The sequence below is a fragment of the Miniopterus schreibersii genome (assembly GCF_964146895.1).
Source record: "Miniopterus schreibersii genome assembly, chromosome: 2".
In the NCBI taxonomy this organism is placed as follows: domain Eukaryota; kingdom Metazoa; phylum Chordata; class Mammalia; order Chiroptera; family Miniopteridae; genus Miniopterus; species Miniopterus schreibersii.
In genome coordinates, this window is record NC_138102.1 from 108309466 (window position 1) to 108327345 (window position 17880).

Consider the following 17880-nt stretch of genomic DNA (forward strand, 5'->3'; position numbering starts at 1 on the left):
CTCTGTTTCTTATTATTATTACAGCAGTTCCTTTAACATTTCTTGCAATGCTGGTTTGGTGGTGAGAAACACCTTTAGCCTTTTTTTTTTTTTGTCTGGGAAGCTCTTTATTTCACCATCTATCTTGAATGATAGCCTTGCTGGATAGGGTAGTCTTGGTTTCAGGTCCTAGTTTTGCATTATCTTGAATACTCCATGCCATTCCCTTCTGGCCTGTAGAGTTTCTGATGAGAAGTCAACTGACAGCCTTGTGGAGCTCCTTTGTAGATAACAGGTTGCCTTTCTCTTGTTGCCTTTAATATCCTCTCTTTGTCTTGAATTTTTGGCATTCTAAGTATGATGTGTCTGGGCATGGGTGTCTTTGGATTCTTCTTGCTTAGGACTCTCTGTGCCTCCTGAACTTGTGAGGCTTTTTCCTTGACCAGGTTAGGGAAGTTTTCTGCCATTATTTCTTCAAACAGGTTCTCTAACCCTTGCTTACTGTTGACCTCTCCTGGCATTCCTATAATGCTAATATTGTTATGTTTCCTGTTGTCCCACAGCTCCCTTAAACTGTCCTGTTTTTTCATTGTTTTTTGTTTTTGGATCTCTGATTGATTTTTTTTCTACTCTATCTTCTAATTCGCTGATCCAATCCTCAGCTTCCTCTAATCTACTGTTTATTCCTTCCAATGTATTCTTTATTTCTGCTATGTCATTCTTAGTTTCCTTCATAGTTTCTATATCTTTTTTCATGCTGTTGAGCATCCTTACAATCAGTATTTGGAATTCTATATCTGATAGATTGCTTCTCCATTTCATTCAGCTCTTTTTCTAGAGACTTCTCTTGTTCTTTCATTTGGGGCTTGTCTTTTTGTCTCCCCATTTTGGCTGCCTATTTGGGTTGTTCCTGTGTAGTAAGTGGATCCACTAGGACTCTCAGTCCTTTTGGAGGGTCTCTGTGCAGGCCAATGTCACATGCTCTTTGTGACTGGCCTTGAGTACCCTGTTTGGAGCTATCAACCAATGACCCACAGCTTGTTTTTCTCTCTGTTGGGGCCAGGTGCATTTGGACAGGACCAAGATGCACACCAAAGTGCTTTTCCAAGGCCGGGTCCAGAAGCAGATCAGGCAAAGGCTCAAAGCCCCCAAAGGTGCACCTCTGTCTGTACGCTGATTGATCTTTGTCTCTTAATGAGCCTCAGGCTGTAGACCAGAGCAAGGCATAAACTCCACAGGGTGGGGCAAGAGGTTTTCCAGTGGGTGGGGCAATTGCTTCCCCCCCCAGGAAAAAGCTGCCTGGTTGGCAAAGGTCTGCCTGAGAAAGATGTCCTTTGCAGTATGGGGGAATGACTCGGCACAGGAATCCAGATGGATGCCTTCTGATCTGAATCTCCAGAGCCCAAGACCCCAGATTCTCACACACTCTAGTAGACTCTGCCCTCCCTCCACCCGAGTTCAAGGTAAATAGCTGCACACAAAACTTTGCGTGTTGGTTCTTTAAGAGGATGCCTGCATTTCCAGCCATGTCTCCCTGGCAGACAGAAACCTTGCTGCTTTTCACAGCCAGATAGTATGTGGGACCTTTCTCAGTTCTGGTGCTCTGGACTGGGAAGCCCAGCTTGGGATTTAAGCTCCAGAGTCCTCAGTGGGAACCCCCCACAGCCGAGAGATCCCTTCAGAACTTCAGCTGTGGCCTGTGGGAGCCTGGCCAGCCCTCTTGCACCTTCATACTTCCTACCAGTCTCTGTGTGGTCTCCACTTTTCCTCCTTGGTCATGAGGGTGCTCTCCAGCTCATCTTCAGTTGCAGTTGATTATTTAGGATGGTTTTTCTCTAATTTAGTTGTAATTCCAGTTTGGTCCTGGGAGAGTGTCAGTGTAACTTCCACTCAATCCCCGGCCATCTTGAGATCCCTCATGACATTTTAGACACTGTGCTAGGTGCTGGAGATTCAAAGATAAGAAGTTGACACTGCTCTACAGAAGACCTCCTGATTGGTCTTTTTATGTTGTGTTTTAAAAAAACTTTTAACTAACTGATCTTTTTGCCTCTCTACTCATTCCAAATATCACCATTGTCAAAGCTTTCCCCTTAACGTAGAAGTTTGAATTTTTATTCCCTTGCTTAAAAAAATGCTAAATTGTTCCCATAAATAGCCTCAACACACAAGTAATTCTGTAGAGAATATTCTTGTCCATGTTGCCCACATTTCTGATGATTTCCTTAGGAAATGGAGTTACTGGGCTAAAGGGAGCAAACATCTTAAGTTTCTTGATAACCATTGGGAAATTGGCCTCAAAAAAGTTGGACAATTTACATGACCTGCCAGAGGTTTATATATTCCTAATGTTGAATATTGTCCTTGTTTTTGAAATCTTTGTATATTTGATAAGGTGTAAAGTACATCTTACTCTTTATTCATGTGCATTGCTTTGATCAGTTTTTATGTTTGCTGGTCATTTTCTTTTGTGAATGCAATTTGCATAGTTTTCTTATTGAGATAAACATATTTTTTCAACACGTACCAACACTTTACATAGTAAAGCTATTAACCATATATTATATGTTGCAAATATTGTCTTTCTAGCTGATCACTGGACTCTTAATATATAGAAGTTAATTTTTATTTAATCAAATTTATTACATGTTTTCCTTTGTGAATTTTTCCATTGTTCTTCCCCTTTTTCATATCAAGTCAATATGTCACTATATTTTCTTATATTGCTTAATGTTTAACTCTAAAACATCTGAATTTATTTTAGGACACAGTACACAGTGAAGCTGTAGCTTCCTTTCCCATTTCTATTGTTTACTAAATAATCTTTTCCTTAGCAATAATTTGTGATACTATCTTTGTCATAGAATAGAGATTAAATGCATAGATTTTGGAACCAGCCTGCCTAGTTTCAACCTCAACTCCAGTAATTACTAGCTTGGTCATCTTAGGCAAGTTACTTAACCCTTCTGTGCCTCAGTTTTCCCATCTGTAAAATGGTTATAATGATGTCTATTCATATGATGCTTGTGAGAATTAAATGAATTAATGTATGGAGCAATTAGAAGAGTACCTGACACATAATTAAGTGTTATGTGGATGTTGGCTCTAATAGACCAAATTCTGTCACTGTTAAGGGTCTGTTTTGGAGCTCATTGATAGATCATATTTTGTACCAAATTGGATTCTATTTTAATTATTGTAGCTTAATGCGCTTTTAAAAAGTGTACTTTAAATATCCAATGAAATCCACCTGAAATCCACCTCAGTACTTGATGGGTGAAGAAGACCTTGGATGAAATGAGAAGCAAAAGACTTGAGATTAGAAAGAAGAACACAGCTCTTTTGAAATCATAGCTGAGGGGTAGGATGCTCCCAGAGCAATTTCGAACACTTATTGGAAGTTCTAGCTACTGAAATCTGAGACGGGGCTGCTAGGAGGCATGAGTAGGCCCAAACTTCAGTACCCCACTGCACAGGCCTGGAAACAGCTTTCCTTGGGGCAGGGAGTGTGAAGGAAGCCCAGAAGAGCTGACTTGGGGCTACCAGAGGGTCCTTATGATAGACCAGTGAGGACTTGGGTGCTTCACTGCTTTACACCATGGGGACCTTGAAGGAGAAAGGCCTTGACACCCTAATTCACCAGGGGCCAGCCATATGACTGCTTCCCAAACTGAGACTGCATCAAGATCCTGCTGAGGACATAAAGAACATTTAAGTTCTAACAGTTTTTTGTGATTGTCATTGTTACACTAGAGGCAAATAGAAAACTATGTGGAGAGTGGCCTGCGTATGTTTCTGTCCAGAGAAACTTCTTGGTCTGTTAGCATTAACTTATGAACTCAGAGAGGACACTGATTCCCTTGGGCAAAGAATGGGCACTGGGCAGCCCTAGCCATGTGGTTCAGTTGGTTGGAGCATTGTCTCGTACACCAAAATGTTGTGGGTTTGATTCTTGGGCACATACCTAGATTGCAGGTTCAATCCCCTGTCTGGGCTTATTTGGGAGGCAATGGATGGATATCTGTCTCTTTCTCTCTCTTCCTCTCTTCCCCTTCCTCTCTCTCTAAAAAAAAATAAAAACATATCTTTGGGTGAGGATTAGAAAAAGAATGGGCATTGTCCAAGGGCCCTTCCCTCAGCCCAGCTCCTGAGAAGTAGATCTGCTGCAGACAATTCCTCTACACCCTGCCTGCTATCGCAGACTGAGTTCCTACACTGAAGGCTTTGGAGGCCTGCAGTAAAACCCCAACAGAGGTTGGGAAGTATTTGCCTACAAAAGTTATGATGATTTCAAAGATAAATCCATTTGCTGCTCTAACCCTAAAGACAGATCTATATTTCCTGGTAGAATAGACTAAAGCTGTGATATTTACCTTTGAACAGTCATTTGGTCATCACATGCAGTCTTACAAATTCACAACTAAAAACCCATAGAGCATCCTTAGCCATGTTAACTTATGACATTGTGTGGTCATTGTTTGTGTAGATGACATGAAACTGGAAGAACCATTGTTCAGTCCTAAAGGTGTGATTATAGAGTAAGTATTCAGGTCTTGTCCATGGTAGGAGAGAACAATGTGATCATTAGCCTCAATGCAGGGGGCATATAGGATGTGCATACAGTTTCCCACAGGTTAAATTACAGAGCCAAAATTGGACATTTTAAGAGAACCTTGTGTTTTATGTAAAGACACTCCTAAGAAAAGAGAAGACAATGGCTTGCAAGATCTAAAGGGTGCTCTAATAAAGACTGCATCAATTACTGTACCTATTATACCTTTTACACTTCCTTTGGATTATTGTTGGTGAAGGGGTATTGAACCTTACAAGCTCAATATAGAGGTGCTAATTTTAATAGCTTTTATTACTGAGTACACGATGGGCACTAGCAAAAAACAGAGCATTCACCCTAGGGATTTAAATCTAAGTTAGAAAAGGCATTTAAACCCAGATATAAATATAATAAAATGAGGAGACCACAACTATTCCTTTCCACCTGAAGTTTCTTTCTGTAATTTGAGTCCACTGTGGGACTCTGATAGGTCCACTGAGCACACTTCTTAGTATCTTTGGACAATGTTTCAGATACTGCAGGTACTCAATAAATACTTAATGCAATCCATCATATCAACAGGATAAGAAGAAAAATTACATAATTGCATCAATAGATCAGATAAAGCATTTGACAAAATCTAACACCCATTCGTGACAAAAACTCTCAGTAAACTAGAAATAGAGAGAAACTTCCTCAATTTGATAAAGAAAATCTATAAAATAACTTAAAGGTAACATCATACTTAATGGTGAGAAGCTAGAAGCTTTTCTGCTAAGGACCAAGACAGTGTTCTCACTACTACTTTTTAACATTATACTGGAAGTCTTAGCTAAAACATAGATAAGAAAAGGAAATAAAAGGAGTACAGATGCAGAAGGAAGAAATAAAACTGTATTTGTTCACAGATGATGTTATTGTCTCTATAGAAAATTCCCCAGATCAACAAAACTTTCAGGAGATTAGAAGTTTTTACAACAAGGTCTCAGGATATAAAAGTCAATGGTTTTCTTATATACCAGCAAGGAACAATTGGAATTTGAAATAACACAATACCATTTACAGTAGAGATCCCTCAAATTAAATACTTAGGTATAAATATAATAAAATATGTATACAATCTATATGAGGACACTATAAAACTCTGATGAATGTAATCAAAGAACTAAATAAATGAGAGGTAACCCATGTTCATGGATAGGAGGACTTCATATTGTAAATATGTTAGTTTTTTCCAGCTTAATGTATAGATTAAATGCAATCTCACACAGAATTCCAGAAAGTTATTTTGTGGATATCAACAAACTGATTCTAAAGTGTGTATGGAGCTGCAAAACACCCAGATTATCCAACACACTATTGAAGGAGAACAAAGTTGGAGGACTGACACTACCCAACTTTAAGAATTACTGTAACACAAGGTGATGAGATTAAGAAGTACTAATTGATAATCACAAGGGTGTAAAGTACAGCATAGGGGATATAGTCGATAATATTGTAATAACTCTCTATGGTGCCAGGTGGGCACTTGAATTATCGAAGGGAACAGTTTGTAACCTAGAAGAATGTCTATCTGCTGTGCTGCACAACTGAAACTAATACAGAATAGTGCTGAATGCAAACTGTAATAGAAAAATAAAATTAAAATATAGAATTACTGTAATGCTGCAGTAATCAAGACAGTGATGCTGAAAGAAGAGGAGACAAGTAGTTTGATGGAACAGAAGAGAGAGCCATATATATACCCATATAAATATAGGCAACTAACCTTTAACAAAGGAGCAAAGGCAATGCAATGGAGAAAAGATACTCTTTTCAACAAATGGTGCTGGAACAACGGTATATGCATATGCAAAAAAATGAATCTAGACTCAGGTCTTACACCCATGACAAAGATTAACTTAAAATGAGTCATACACCTTATTAAAATGCAAAACTATAAAACCCTTTGAAGATAAGAGAAAATCTAAATGATTTGGGGTTTAGTGATGCTTTTTTTAAAAAAAATACCTTTATTGATTTCAGAGAGAGGAAGGGAGAGGGAGAGAGAGAGAGAGAAACATCAATGATGTGAGAGTCATCATTGATCAGCTGCCTCCTGCACACCCCCAACTGGAGATTGAGCCCACAACCCTGACTGGGAATCGAACCATGATCTCCTGGATCCTGGGTCGATGCTCAACTACTGAGCCATGCAAAAAAAAAAAAAAAAAAGTGATGCATTTTTAAATGCAACAACAAAGGCAATATACATGAAAGAAATAATTGATTAATGGAATTTCATTGAAATAAAAAATACTTTTGCTCTGCAGAAGACAACGTCAAAAGAATGAGAATACAACCCACAGACCAGAACAAAATATTTGCAAAAGACATATCTGATAAAGAACTTTTATTCAAAATATACAAAGTACACTTAAAACTTAATAAGAAAATAAACAACTTTATTAAAAATGGGCCAAAAATATGAACAGATAATTCACTGAAGAAGATACACAGATGGCAAATAAGTATATGAAAAGATGCTCCACATCATATGCACTAGGCAACTGCAAATTAAAACAGGATACCACTACACACCTATTAAAATTACCAAAACTTGGAACACAGGCAACACCAAATGTTGGGGAGGACATGAAACAACAGGAACTCTTATTCATTACTGGTGGGAATGTAAAATGGTACACTTTGGAAGACAGTGTGTCAGCTAGGAAACTAAATACAGGGTGGGACAAAAGTAAGTTTACAGTTGTAAGTATGTGCAACAGAGTTTATTCTTGTATAATTATTTATTAATTATTGTATTATTTTCCATATGAACAACCATACACCTACTTTTGCCCCATCTTGTATAGTCTTGCCATACTACCCAGTAATTGCACTCCTTGATACTTACCTAAACGACGTAAAATTCATGTCCCCATGAAAATCTGCACACAGATGTTTATAGCAATTTTTTTCATCATTGAAAACACTTGGAAGGAGCCATGATGTTCTTCAGTAGGTAAATGGATAAATTGTGGTACATCTAACTATGGAAATTATTTAGCATTAAGACTAAATGTGCTATCAAGCTATGAAAAGACATAGAGGAACCTTAAATACATAAAACAAGTGAAAAGAGCCAATCTGAAAAGGCATCATACTGTATGACTCCAACTCTATGACATTCTGAGAAAGGAAAAGCTATGGAGAAAAAACTATATTAGAAAGATTAGAGGTTGCTAGGTTTTGGGGGGGAGGGAGGAATAAATAGGCAGAGCACAGAGGGTTTTAGGGCAGTGAAACTATCCTAAATAATGTTATAATGGTGGATACAGCATTATATGCTTGTCAAAATCTATGGACTGACTATACAGCCCCAAGAGTGAATCCTAGTGTAACTATAGACCTTGGAAAATAAGGACGTACGAGTGTACATTCATCAGTGTAAACAAATGTTCTGTTCTGGGGCAGGATGTTGACATTGAAGGACACTATGACTGTGTGGGGGCAGAGTATATGGGAGCTCTGTATTTTCTGCAGTTTTGCTGTAAACCTAAAAATGCTCTAAAAAAAAATCTACTAAAAATAGGTGGGAGGCTGGATTTGGCCTGTGGGGGTCACAATTTGGTAATACCTGACTTAGTCTGACTTTTAGTTGGTGTGTTTAGTACCTTTATTTTTAATGTGATTATTAATGTGATTGGGTTTAAGTCTAATATTTTGCTACTTGATTTCTATTTTACTCATCTGTTTTTTTGTTCCTTTGTTGTCCCTTTTCCTGTTTTTTGTTTGTTTGTTTGTTTATCAAATATATATATATTTATTCTCTTTTAACTTCTCTGTTATCTTTTCAGAGGTACACTTTTGCTATGTTCTACTGGTTGCTCTAGTAATAATAAAATGTGTCTTTATCACCCGGCCAGTGTGGCTCAGTGGTCAAGCATCGACCTAGGATCCAGGAGATTGTGGCTCGATTCCCAGTCAGGGCACATGCCCGGGTTGCGGGCTCGATCCCCAGCTGGGGGCGTGCAGGAGGCAGCCGATCAATGACTCTCTCATCACTGATTTTCTATCTCTCTCTCCCTCTCCCTTTATTTTCTTCTCTCTGAAATCAGCAGACATATTTAAAAAAAAATTTTTTTTAGGTGTCCTTATTAGTATTAACTCTAGGTAGACTATGCTAAGGCATAGAGTTAATATTATATAATTTTGCACTTAGTGTTTTAAAAATGTTGGAGTGTCACATCATTGTAATTTCATTACCTCCCCTTCTTTGTGCTATTGTCACATATTTAATTTCTACATACATTTTAATTCCACCTTACAATGTCACTATTCTCTCTAAACAGTCATTTGTTTTTCAAAGTCATTAAGAAAAGAAAAAATATATACATGGTCTCTTGCATTAGGCTGCATTTATTCTTCCTAGTGCTCCTCATTCCTTTCTATAGATCAGAGACTCCTTTTAGTGACATTTCCTTTCAGTCTGAAGAACTTTCCTTAGTGCTTATTGTAGTGCAAGTGTACTGATTCAGTTTTCATTGACCTGAAAATGTCTTTATTTTTGGGGAATATTTTTATTTGATGTAGGATACTAGGTGGACCCGCCCCCCTTCTTCTTCAGGATGTTATTCCACTGTCTTCTAGGCTCCATAGCATTCATATTATTGCTCCTAGAAAGGCTTTTAAGATTTTTCCCCAGCAGCTTGATTCTTATGTGCCTATATCTGTTTTAAAAATGTTATTCTGCTAAAAAGCTGTAGGTTGATGATTTTAGACTAAATTTGGCAAATTTCCCTCATTAATTTTTTAATATTTTTTATGCTTCATTCTTCATCTGCTCTCCTTCTGTGACTCTAATTACAATCAGTTAGACCACTTGATATTGTCCCACAAATCACTGAGTGTATTTAAACATTTTTTTATTGAATTTACTGTGGTGATATTGGTTAATAAAGTTATGTAGGTTTCAGGTGTACAATTCTATAGTACACCATCTGTATATTGTATTGTGTGTTCACCTCCCAAGTCAAGTCTCTTTCCATCACCACTTATCCCCCCGTTGCCCTCTTCTACCTCCCCACACTTTAATCCATTGTATTGACTACTCCATTGGCTCTTTCTAATTTGTACTCTTTTTTTTTTAATATACCTTTATTGATTTCAGAGAGAGGAAGGGAGAGGGAGAGAGAGAGAGAGAAACATCAATGATGAGAGAGTCATTGATCGGCTGCCTCCTGCACGCCCCCAACTGGGGATCGAGCCTGCAACCCGAGCATGTGCCCTGACCGGGAATCGAACCCCGATCGCCTGGATCCTAGGTCAATGCTCAACCACTGAGCCACGGCCGGCCGGGCTGTACTCTTAATTATGTACAAATGCATAAGTTTTTATGATGCTTTCCAATCTTGCAGTATGATTTTTTCCTTTAGTTTTTATGGTGGGAGAGAGTTGTTTAAACCACTTAATTATTGATGGGAAAGTGCGTTATACCTAAAAGTTTTCTTACACAGCAATCTCACTTTGTGATTACTTCCTGGGTCAAACTATCTTATATTCCCACTCCTGGCTGAGCAGCTGGAGTAAAAAACACTATTGTCTTGGAACACTTATGTCTTTGTCATATATAGACTTTAGCACAATGATAAATATACCCAGGCAACCTATTCAGGAGGTCAGGAAGGGCATTAGGAAATGGATATATATGCAAAAAGAAAACTATCTGCGGGTTATCTGTACTAACCCCCAAATCTATAGCATGAAGAACTACAATTCAAACACTGAAAAAGAAGAAAATGATACAGCCTGACCCAGAGTAAATATTACTTAACCTCTGACTCTCAGTTTCCTTATCTGTGAAATGGGATCATGATCCCAACATCACAGGGCGGTTATGAAGACCAAATGAAATCACATGTGCACGATATCTAACTAACATTGGCTGGCCCATAGAAGGTGCTTACAAAATATTTATTTTCTTTTTTCCTCCAACACATACTCATAATCTACAAATAAGCTTTTCTCAGCCATTATTATCAATCCTATTATTTGCCAAATGAATGCATATTCCACAATTACACAGAACTTTGTAAATGATTTAGTAACATATTACTCCCAAATGAGCATAGCATGAGCAGAAATTTTAGAGATAAAATATGAGAAGGGGAGGAGTTTTCTCTCCCAAAAGTCAGCATTCTAATCAACAAAAACATTAAAAAAAAATATATATATATATATATATATTTTTTTTTATTGATTTCGGAGAAAGGAAAGGAGAGGGAGAGAGAGAGATAGAAACATCAATGATGAGAAAGTCATTGTGCCTCCTGCATGCCCCTGACTAGGGATCGAACCATGACCTCCTGGATTCTGGGTCGATGCTCAGCTGCTGAGCCGCGCCCAGCTGGGCTCAACAAATGCATTTATTCTGAAATATTTACTGACTGGCTAGAGGTTTTATGCTAAAGGGAGAGAAATAAAATAGACATTATTCACAACAGAATCATTTCCCCCAATGTGATTTTAAGGCACTACAAACATAAAATTGTCCATACTTGAATATTCCCTTGTTATGTTTATTTACAATACACTTTGACTCTCAAAAACTATTCATTTCCTCTGAGAACATTTTCTGCCCTTGATTCAGTGCCAAATTTCTATTTTCTTACTGGACATACATAATCTTCCAGAGGCCTTTCAAGTGAAACATATGCCCAGTTGACCTAATTATTTTCACCCAAATCTACTTTTTCCCTTGGTTCTCTCCCTGCCTTTGGGCACTACTAAGCCCTCGGTGGCTGAAGCTAGAAACTTCAGAGTCCTCTTTCACAACTTCTTTCCCCTTAGCCTCCAGTTTTAGATGGCTGCCATGCCTGGTGACCCTACTTTCAATTATCATTAATGTGCTAATGTTTCCCATTATGAAGCTTTTAAGACCATGTCAGAGAATAATTAAAAAATAGAAAAAGTAAATTAACTGCTTATAGTGCTACTACCTTTTTTATTTATTTTTTATTTTTAGACTTTATGCTTTATTGATGTGACATTTAGTAAAAATCTAATATACATTAATTATCCATGGTCCCTTATAAATATTTAAAGTTCTTTTTCACAAGCACACTGCAGCCATACTATAAACTAACATTTTTGAAGACAATAAAAAATAAATAAAATACATTAAAGATCTAATAATTCATGTTGAGATATTGAGATGGATTTTAAACATTCTCATTTCACTCAAGTGTAGACTTTTACCAACTTGATAATTCTGGTGAGCCCTTCTGAGGATTTATTTTCATATAATTAATGGCCAGATTAGCATACACAAAGTCCTATATTCTTATAAAGTTTATTCAGTCCATAAATGCAAGCAGATTATAAAGTGTTCTTAAAATACACTACCATCTTTAAAAATATTTAACATATTCAGTTTGCCTTAAGACATGTTCCTTGAATTGACAATTATTGAGGTTTCCGAATACTATCTTTTCATGTCTTCACAGCCTGGATCTGATCTTGAAGCCAGTCTACGCCTTCTTGCAGCCTTTCTCCTTTCACGGCATCGCTAGCACAAATGTGCCATGGCTTATCTTTGATGTTTTCTAAACACAGCAACTGAGACACCTTCACAGATGTCACTGCATCTCTTAAGTCCATTTTGTTTGCGAAGAATAAGATTGGTATTCGGTGGTGCTTAATATCTGGATGATTCAGAAGAGTATCAAGTTCTTCTTTGGCCACAACCATTCTTAATCTATCACTACTATCAATGACAAAAATAATGGCTTGTCCATCTTTATAATAGTGTTCCCAGAGATTTCTGTATATTCCTTGACCTGACATGTCAAAAACTGTAAAAGACAAACTGGATGATTTGAATTTCTCTATGCTGAATCCTATTGTTGGAACTATATCTTGAGATTGAGCATTTGAAGGCTTAAGCTTGTTAATGATTGTTGTTTTGCCACTATTATCCAGCCCAAGGCACAAAACATGAACCTCCCTCTTTTTCAGGCCAAGCAACCCTGAAAGTCTGTCTAGCAATCCCATAGTGTGGTTCAAAAATTTACAAACCAGCCAAGGAAAGGGGCTGATGACAGGTACTTGACTTATCCCACTTGAACCGATTTTTCTTCTTGTGTTGGAGATTCAAATTTCATTCAACCCATTCCTTTATATCACGTAAGTCCACTTCTCCTTTTCAACCTCTCACACATTAAAATAACTACACGGGGTGGAACACATGGGAGAGGACAACCCTAAAACTGACGGGGCGGGAGCGTGGGAAGGTGAGGGGGCGCCGTTCGCTACAAAAATGGCTATAGTGCTATTACCTTAATACAACCCTTCTTGTAATTTTAGCATATTTCCTTCCAGTCTTTTTTCTTGTACTTCTGTTTGGTTTTCTTGTCTTACTTTTCTTCTTTTCTCTTTCTGATCATTTCCTTACTTTCTGGTACTAGAAGCTGCTTTAGGTTCATCCTGTATTTTTCCTGCCCCAGAATCAACCATTCTGTAAGGTACATTGGTTCCTTGCATTGGGGAATGCGGGCATTGGGTAGGTACTGGTTTTCTTTCAAATGTGGCTGTAATCACCATCACATATTGAGTAGGGGGCAGCTCCCACCTGGATTCTAAGCTATGCCTATTGTTGGGTTTAGCCATCATCCCTGGGCACACCTGGCAGAGTGGTAGGGCAGGCAGCCAGGAGTCTGCTAAGGACCAGGCACCTCCTGGGAAAGAACTCGTGCTAAGGAAAGGTGTCAGGCAGACAAATGTGGACAACTGCATAGTCTCATCAGAGGGAGAAGTGAAGTGATTGTGACTAAGTGTGGTAATGACATTTGGGTTGTCTCTGATGCAGCATTCCTCCCATTGCCCATCAGATTTGTGTTCTAGGGAGAAAAAAAGGCTGTCCGGGTAAAAATGGAAAGAGTTATTTTCAGTACAAACTGTATAAAGCAATGGGATACAAGAGAGATTGGCTTTGATGCTCCCTACTCCCAACTGTTTCTTCCCTGCACAGGATGTCTCACAGTCTTTGGCACCTCTAAGAGGCTGTGAGTCCATCCTCAGAAGCAGGGGCCTGGGTATATCACAAGAGGAGCAGGGTGGGCTGTAAGGGTGTGCTGTGTTTGCTGAAGAGACCACCTGCTGGTGGAGGTAAGGAGGAAAAGTTTAAGATGCTACATGGAGCCTGGCTGACCTATTTCTGAGGCCCCACAAGGGCTTTTCAGATGTGTAAGGAGATTTTGCAGAGGCCTGGAATTCTGTAACAGCAGACATGGTAAAGGTCAAATAAATGTGGGCTCTTAGTGGCACTCTGTCACTATTTAGGACTCTTACAAAACCAATTTAGGAATCTCGGGCTACCTGCACAATTTTCTTGCTTGTTTTTTTACTTAGCAGTTTCCTATAAGAAGTTTTTCATGTTGCAATTTGGCCTTCAAAGTCTTTTTAACAAAAACAACAGCAATGATATATAATTTTTATCAAACATGCCAAGCCCTTTACAAAGATTATCTCATTTAAACTTCACAATAACTCTGCAGAGGAGAGTTGTATGTTCCCATTTTGCAGATAAGGAAAAATGAGGTGAAATAACTTTCTTGAGTTTGCCTAGCTACCAGTAACAGAATCATCATCTTACTCAAAAGTCCATACTTTCTCCAACAGTTTCTCCTTGCTGTGCATAATATTCTGTATTCTATGGAGCAGAGGTACCATAATTTAGCTAGCCATCAATGTATCATAAGTTATTTAACCATTCCCCTGTGGTTGTACATTTAACTCAGCTTATTATTATTTTTTTACTATTTTAAACATAAATGAAGTAAACATGTTATTTTTATGCCAGTCCCCATCTCTGCATTCTGATCTCCCTGAACTATTTGTCCGAAGTAAGATGATTTGTACTTTCTTGTTCCCATAACCTTCCTTATACTTGCTCCTTCTGCTGGACAGACTGAAAATTGCATACTTTTCAAGATGCCACCCACCTAGGTAGGCTGAATGGTCACTTGATCTTCTGTGGCCTTCAGTTCATGTTGGGGCCTCCTACATAGTTTTCTAATCACCTTCACTCTAATTGTATATCAGTCCATTCCTTCCATGGATCTGTGAGCTTTCTGGGGCAGAGGTGTAAGCTTATTCATACGGGGCATTTGTTAAAATGCAGATGCCCAGGTCCCATATTAGAATTAGAATCTGTAGGCTTGGGACCTGGACATCTGCATTTTTACCAAACTACCCAGGTCATTTTTATAAATTTGAATATTTGAGGACCACTGCCCCAGCATTGTGAACAGAGAATGGGTGCATGGGAGGGCGCTTAGGATCCCCACAGACATTCACATGGCTCCTTTGGAGCAAGTGAAGACTACAGGGAAAAAAACACTCGATAGTATCTCCAGCTGAGTAAACTTCTGAGATTATGATGCAAAATTTTATTAAATTATTATATTTATTTTAAATATAAGGTGTCCCAAAAAATGTATACACATTTTAACAGCTGATAGCTCAATTTTGAAAATGAATGTATTTTAATAAACACTGCCTTTATAGTTATTCAAAGTGTGTGTATACAGTTTTTGGGACACCTTGTAGATAACTGATGTAATATGATACACATTTAAAATATATAAAAATTTGTGCAGTGAAAAGTCAATCTACTTCCCACCTCTATCCCTCAGTTTCCCAACCCCTGTTGCCCACACAAGTGACCACTATTTTTTTTTTTTTTTTAATAAAGTGACCTACTTTAGCCATAAGTTTGTTTATGGTATGGATAATGCTTCTTTTTGTTTGTTAATCCTCACCTGAGGATATTTTTTCTATTCTTTTCAGAGAGAGTAGAAAGGAGGGAGAGAGGAAGAGAGAGAGAGAAACATTGATGTGAGAGAGACACATCGATTGGGTGCCTCCCACACATGCCCCAACAAGGGGTGGGGAGTGAACCTGCAACCAAGGTATGTGGCCTTGACCAGGAATCAAACCCGAGACCCTTCAGCGCACGGGCTAACACTCTAACAACTGAACCATGCTGGCCAGGGTGGGATAATGCTTTCTTTAAAAAAAACTTTTAATTTTGAAATAATTACAGATTTACGAAATTTTGCAAAAATAGTACAGAGCACTGCTGTGTATCCTTCATCCAGTTTTCCCCAATGGATATATTTTATTTAACTATAGTGTGATAGTAAAGCCAGAAATTTGACACTGATACTGTGTATAGTTTTATGCCTTTTTATCACAGGTGTAGATTCGTGCAACTACTGCTACAATCAAAATACTTCGGCATTATTCCATCACCACTATACATATATATCTTAGCACAGTCTACTAGCGTCAGCATTTTACTAGTTCAGGTAAAATGTAGAATCCATATCTGCCTTTAAGTCCCTTTATTCTCTCTCATTTATAATGCAACTGTCTTAAATATTTCTTCTACATACTTTGAGAACCATATCAGACAATGCTGTGCTTTTTGTGTCAACTATCAAACATAATTTAGAAAACTCAAAAGGAGAAGGAAAGTCTTTGTATTTAGTCAGAATTTTACTTTTTCTGTTGTTCTTTCTTCTTCTGGATGTTCCAAGATTCCTTTTTTTGTCATTTGTTCATTTTGAAAATTTTTTGTAGGCTTTCTTTTAGAGTAGGTATACAACAAACTCTCTTAATTTTCTTTTGTCTGAGAATGGCTTTATTTCCTTCACTACTGAGGGATATTTTTGTTGGATATAGGACTCTGGATTGACCTTTTTTTTATCACTTGAAAATGTGATATTTCTTTCTGGCCTCTGTGATTTCTGATCAGAAATCTGAACAGAAAGCAGAGGATAGAAACAAATAAGTTAGAATTGATTTTTGTTTGCTTGCTTGAGTTACTTTTCTGCTCTTGCTGTTTTTTTTCTATGTAAGGCCAGCCCCTTGTGCACTCAAACTCATCCACTCTCAGCTTGCTCCAGGACATGGTTTCTCCATTATCTCCTCTTTGTCATTCAAATAGCTTTTTCCCCTCTACAGGTGAGCTCTTGTTTCTCTCTTACTGTTTTCAAATTTTCTTCTTTGTCTTTAGTTATTAGAAGTTTGATTATGATGTGTCTTGGAGTGATTTCTTTGGTTTATACTATTTGCCGTTCACTCAGCTTTTTGAATCTGTAGATTTGTCTTTTGCCAACTTATTTCTTTGATTTCTTGTTTAGCCTCACATTTCTCCTTTTCTTCTGAGACTCTGATGAAATACTAAATCTTTTGTTATAGGCTCAGGTTCTTGGGGCTTAGTCTGTTCTTGCTCTGTCGTTCAGGCTGATAATTTCTACTGTCCTACCTGTTTTCTAATCAAGTTCCCTGATTCTTTTCTCTATCTCTTTTATTCTGCTATTGAAGCTCCTCCAGTGATTTAAACATTTATTTATTGTATTTTTAGTTCTAAAATTTCTATTTGGTTCTTTTTTTGTTTGTTTTCTGTTTCTTTCCTTAGGCTTTATATTTCTTTGCTGAGACATTATTTTTTTCATTTGTTATAAGCATGCTGATAACTGCTTATTGAAGCTTTTTTTTTAAAAACTTTTTTTTTTTTTAATATATCTTTATTGATTTCAGAGAGAGGAAAGGAGGGGAAGAGAGAGAGAAACATCAATGATGAGAGAGTCATTGATTGGCTGCAGCCCACAACTGGGCATATGCCCTGACTGGGAATCGAACCCCTATCGCCTGGATCCTAGGTCGACGCTCAACCGCTGAGCCACGCCTGGCTGGGCAAAGCTTTTTTTTAAACTTTTTTTTAATTTTTATGATGGCTGCTTTAAAATCCTCATTAGATAGTTCCAACATCTTTGTCATATTGGTGTTGGTGTCATTCGAGTTGAGATTTTCCTGGTTCTAGGTATGTCAGGTTATTTTTTATTGCATTCTGGACATTCTGAGAATTATGTTATGAGACTCTGGATGTTAATGAAGTCTTCTGTTTTAGCAAGACTTCCTGACACTGTTTGGTGGGGAAAGGGAGATGCCACCTTGTTCCTGCCATGTGGAAGTCTAGGTTTTCCCCTTTGCTTCCATTGACACCTGGTGTAGGGGGGAGAGTACACCTACTACTGGTGGGGAAGGAAGTTCCCGTTCCCCACTAGGCCTCTGCTGAAACCAACTGCCTGAGAGAGGGAGGGCCACTTCATCACTGTTTCCTTACTGACATCCTGGAGGGCAATGGTAAAAATTATGGCTCCCTATTAGGCCACCATCCTAGACAGGATGAAGGAAGGGGCACCTCGTCATAGCTGAGGGTGTGTGGAAATTGAGGCTCCCTACACGGCTTTTGTTGGTGGGATGGGCGTGGTGCAGCCGGTCTTTCAGTGGTGTTTGGC

At 38.2% G+C, this 17880-nt stretch overlaps 1 pseudogene across 1 annotated transcript; it reads right to left on the reverse strand.

The window, feature by feature from the left end:
• Positions 1-11853: 11853 nt before the first annotated feature.
• Positions 11854-12715, reverse strand: LOC308553384 (ADP-ribosylation factor-like protein 6 pseudogene; annotated as a pseudogene). Its single transcript has one exon. The product of its transcript is annotated as an ADP-ribosylation factor-like protein 6 pseudogene (transcript).
• Between the last annotated feature and the right edge of the window lie 5165 nt (positions 12716-17880).